The sequence below is a fragment of the Euprymna scolopes genome, chromosome 33 (genome assembly GCF_053919585.1).
Source record: "Euprymna scolopes isolate OS-2025 chromosome 33, ASM5391958v1, whole genome shotgun sequence".
NCBI lineage: Eukaryota > Metazoa > Mollusca > Cephalopoda > Sepiida > Sepiolidae > Euprymna > Euprymna scolopes.
The window spans coordinates 26,021,679-26,027,243 of NC_136514.1; the positions used below are offsets into that span (position 1 = coordinate 26,021,679).

Sequence of the window (5,565 nt, forward strand, 5' to 3'; positions counted from 1 at the left end):
AGACATTTAGTGTAACACGTGACGCCGGTCGTACGCCAGTGACCGGCTGATCGTGTTATAGAATATGCAAGTTAGCTAGATCTTTTGCAGATGAATGCATTTCTACGACCCATATATAACAAATGCGTGTATTGTTTTAAAATAAATAGAAAAAAGGTTTTTCATATGAATATCATTAGACAAAAAAAAATTTATAGGAGTTAAGATTTTATATATATATATATATATATATATATATATATATATATATATATATATATATATAACGGCTTACATTAAAGTTTAAAATGCAAAATTCAAGTATCATGGTTTAATAGCAACACTCATTTCGAACGCGCCTCTATTCTACCAAATACACTACTGTTGATCTTATATGCTGATCTTACTGCTTGTTCGGTGATAATGGCTCGAATTTAAATTTAACATATAAAATTCAAGTATAATAGTGCAATTTATCTTTAAACGGAAACATCCATTTCAAACGTGCCCCTGTCATATCAAAGAAGACACTGTCGATTATATATGTCGGGCTTTTCGGCTTGTTTGGTAATAAAACTTCTCAAATGCACTTGTGATTTTATGTTGTGTAAAATGTTAACTTTAATTGTCTGTTCCTTCTTTCATCGGATTATTTTGATTTTCGATTATTGATACTTATCAAAGACATTCCGATACAAAACCTATCCATGCACATAAAGTAAGTTCGTGTGAAATTTCATAAAAATCGGCCCAGCCGGTTTCAAGTTCATAGGGTACACACACACACACACACACACACACACACACACACACACACACACTTACAAAGTTCCTTTTATATAATAGTATACTCCAGCGGTATATCTGTTTATACAAGAGCTAAGTTTAGTATATTGATTAACTTAGTATCCCCAAGACTTGAAATTGCACAAAACTGACTTTAGTCCGCGGTTCGATTCGTGGGATCGGCAGAACAGTTATCTTTTACTCTGATGATTTCCCGACAAAGGACGAAATATATGCATATATAGATATTAATTAAATATAAATGTTTAGGATAATATTGTATATAACCCTATTTAACGCGGGATGGAAACTATAAGAACATTAATATCATTCTATCAATTAACTGCATTAAGTTCCATCCGTTTGAAGAGTTAAACACTGTTATAACAGCTCACTAAATATGTCCACTTGTATTGGCATGAATAGATTTTAGTTTAAACTTTCTCCATGGCTAATCTTATCTTGTACAGTAGTAATGGAAATTAGTTTTGACCTGTGAATTTTTATTTTTACTTGAGAGTCACCACTTATCATGCCCTAAAGACCACTCCAGGATAAGGGTTTATTATTCAAGATAGTAGTGTACCTATTTACTATGCCTCCCCACGGGACAGAGTTAGACACCAGGGCCGTTTTTAACGTGGAGAAAAGGTACAAAAATAAAAAAAATTGTCTCAGTTGTGAAGGACTGATCCTGCCTCCACCGAAAGCGAACAAGAAATGGAAGTGCAGCATCTGAAGAACAGATACTACACTTTGATCTTAACCAAAAGGCCAAGTTTTGTTGTAATGGTGTAAATTAGGTAGAATTTGATTATTTATGGGGTGGCTTAAGAAAAACTTGTTTACATTGGATTTGAAAGCTACCATGTTGTATTCAACAGTGAAGCCGGTCAGCGGAACAGTGCTCGAAAGGCGGGCAGTTCTGGGAAAGAAGCTTTGTTCATGAAATCTATCTTTAGATGTAGACACAGATAGAGAGTCGAGGAATGATATGTAGTGGCTGTAGCTAATCGAGCGTTTTTTTTTTTTTTGTAAAAGTTTGGCTAGGATGGACCATAGATTGGAGTTGAGCACTTGCCATGAAAATAGCGATAGAGCCGAAACAGGCTCGCGACGTGTGGGAAAGAGGTTGCAGGGAAGAGAAAAGGGCATCACCTACTAGGTTTCGAAGGCGGTTTTGAACTCTATCAAGCCAGGATAGGATGCACCGAATAGCAACTGCCCAGATGTGGCAAGGCTACTCCATTTTAGGGCGAACCTAGATATTATACAGATAGAGGATCGTATCGGTAGTGAGATACTTACTGGGGCTATGTATATTTATGTATACGAATTTTCACCCTGAACAAGGCATGTTGCCGCTTGAATATAAAGGGCTACTATTTCAGACGATATCTACAGAGACACATGTATGGAGTTGAGCAGCGAGATATTTGTTTACATTTCATTTAAACATTTACATTTAAGTATCGTCAGGGAACCAGGAAATGGGGAGGTAATTCTAAATCTAGCAGTGTGAGGGAAGAAATTAGTAGAGTAGAAAGCTTTCCGCCATCGATGATGAAGCTGTTGAGGATGTCGAAAACTTCAAATACCGTTGCACTAATTTTACAGCCACCGGTCAAGCGAAAGACGAAATCACCACCCGTATTAAACTGGCTAGAGCAGCCTTCGTCCTTCTTCAAAACTACTGTGGTCTCGCCAGGAGATAAGATGTAGCACGAAGCCTTGGGCAGGACAATTCTCTTCTTGCGCAGAGAGGAGCTTTATAAACTTGAAGTCTTTGATCACTACTGCGATCGCCGGATCTTGTGCATTTGCCTCTCCGACCGAATCCTTAACTCGACCAAATGCGTTGGATGTAACATCCTCGGCGACACTAAAATACGATTGCGAATTACTTAGGGCGTCTATCTGGTCATGGCCGACGGAATGAGAGCATGCTTCTCACGTGGATTTAATAAAGAGTTCAGTTTTAAATTATGTGAAAATTATCGAGCCCGACTGAAAGATCCCCGAGTTGAACAAGATACACCTGAAGAAGGTCGAAGGTTACATCGACAGAAACATTATGTGAACAACACTCAATATGAGAACAGTAGTCCAAATAATTCAAATAATACGAATTGTCGATTCTCATCGCAGAAATTCAGAAACATAATATCTCTCTTCGAGAAACTCAGTAGGAACTTTATGAGAGCCGCAATGATCTCTGTTTATATATGAAAGACACTGTGTGTGTATGTACGTGAGTTCGTTCCCTATAAACTCCGAAACAGTTGCGCTGATTTTATTTTTAATTTCACACAAATTTACTGTATGTATCCGGGGTGTTCTTAGCTAAGCTTTGTATCGAAATGGCTCCAATAGGTATCGAAAATCAATAAGCGGGAAAATCCAGTTAAAGGAAAAACACTCCGATTTTGACCGAAGTTAACACTCTTATACATCCTAACATGCATTTCAGAAGTTTTATCACCGCACAAGCAGAAAGGCTTGGCTTATAAAATCAACAGTGGGTTCTTCGATAAGACAGGGGCGGGGTGAAGTTGTATGTTTCTTTTTCGGGCATAATTGAACCATGATACTTGACTTTTGAATGTTTAACTTTAATTCAAGCCGTTATGCATAAAGAATAATGTTATAAGATTAACAGTAGATTATCTTCAGTGCAATATGGATTATATTGTATTGTGGACTAAGTCACTTCCGGGACGCATGTAAAGCTTACTCCTAGTGCACTGCGATGCATCCCCAACTAGAGCAGACAATCAAACGATTCGATTGAAAAAAATGTCGATTTCACCAATTTCTATTGTGGCACTATTTCCTTGTGCCACTGTTTCTAACACACTCTGCAGCATGGACGGGTGGTAATTTGCCCATGAGCGTAGAGATACAAAGAAATCCCTTCCCATAATTCCCTTGCTATCTTTCTGTCTTTTTTTCTGCACGACCACCATGATGTGAGGACGCATAGTCTGTCTCTCCGTAAATGAGGGGGGGCCACCCCCTCCCTCAACACTAGTTAGGGTAGGTTAGTTAGCTTTGAAAAGCCTATTGTCCACTTTTAAATTGTTTTTTTTTTGTAATATATATTGTATCTCTAATGTAAAATAAAATAGTTAGTTATACCTTATGTATATTACAATTGTGTCGCGTGTCGTTTTCCTTGTGTCTGCCATAAATGCCTTCATAAATGTCTTGTCGAAAGGCGGCCCTGAGAACAAAGAAATGAAGATTCCCACCAGAATGCCACCAGGGTGAAGAGATCATCTTGAGAAAAGAAAGGAGCCACACCCAGATCCAACATCTCAGGTATGATTTTCTTCTTGCTACACAGACCCTAATGACTGGCCCATCCTCATATCTTCATGAGACCGCTTTAAGACATTTACTATAACACGTCTGTCGGTCACACCTCAGTGACCGGCTGATAGTGGTATACTATGACACATTGAAATGTGAATTATTCGTTAATCCTCATTCAATCCCAGGCAATGTCAGGTCTCTATGTCTGCAAAAAGAACAATAACCTAAGACTGTGTGTGTATTCATTTATAAAAACCAGGCGTTACTGATTGCAGATGTCCTACATAAACTATAATGATTCTAAATATCCCCTGGATCATAGCCCATAGATCGATGAACGATTTAATGATTGGAATATTCATTGATCAAGCGACATCAAATCTAATTCCGATTATTGATGAGAGTACTTTTTTTTTGTTAACAATCCATCAAAAACTTCTCCGCTAAAACTAATGTATCTCTTTTCCTTGCAATCTGATGAGGCTATTTATTCCCCGGCCCCACGGGTGTTTACTTCAAGCTGTTTATATTGTGAACCATTAGAATATTGATACGGTACGCCGTTTGCCACGAATGCATTAACCTTTAATGACTAATGTAATTTATTAGCGTGTCTATTGACAATGAATCCCTCTGGAATCAAGTCTGATTCAATCCGACGTTTATACTGATGGCGGTTTAACCTTAAGACAAATCTCTTTGAATTGGAGCATGCTTTAAAAGACCAGCGAGTATACGCCGGATAGTAGAGAGATAAGAAAAAATTTGGACAATGCGAAACGGTAACACAATTTTAAAGAAATATTTTGACCTCTGAACACAAACTACAACATTCGTTATCTGATATTATATCTAAAGAGTTTCCGCCTAAAGTCGTGGCAGTCATCATCGTATCGTACGAATCCGAAGATTCTTTCGTTGGCATCGGTTCCCCCCAATATTTTTGTAATCAGAATTATTTCTAGAACGACATCAGATATTTACGGGAGGGACCGCTTAAAATTTGCCAACATCCTAAGTGAAAGTGATCTTTTTGTTGAACGAACTGGATTCGAACTTGGAACTCCAAGACCGTCAGTCCATGTCGTTAACCACTGAATCGCCGTCATCTCCCTGCAGTAACGATGTACAAGATCGACTTCGAAATCTAGTTGGGGTGATGTTTTCACTTCTCTACAGGCTGTTATTACAGAATCAATTCCTATATATATAGTACTGATTTAAAAGATTTTAAAAATGTCTTGCGGGGTCATCAGTTTAAATCGAAACCAAAACATTTAGGGCTTCATCTGCGTTCCCTACAGTTTGAGCTATCGAGAGATAGATGAGAAATTTTGGGTCTAAACACTAGAAATTTTAGATGTAGGTTACTTGGACATGGATCAAACTTTTTAAATTGATTTGAGCCCAAAACAATAAAGGTTAAGGGGTCAAAATTTAGGTCAAAGTTTAACAAAATAATTAACCTCTGCAATCTCTACGAAA

The 5,565-nt window shown here is 37.8% G+C and overlaps 1 pseudogene; it reads right to left on the reverse strand.

The window, feature by feature from the left end:
- Window positions 1–1,320: 1,320 nt before the first annotated feature.
- LOC145258493 (U2 spliceosomal RNA) lies at window positions 1,321–1,548 on the reverse strand (annotated as a pseudogene).
- Between the last annotated feature and the right edge of the window lie 4,017 nt (window positions 1,549–5,565).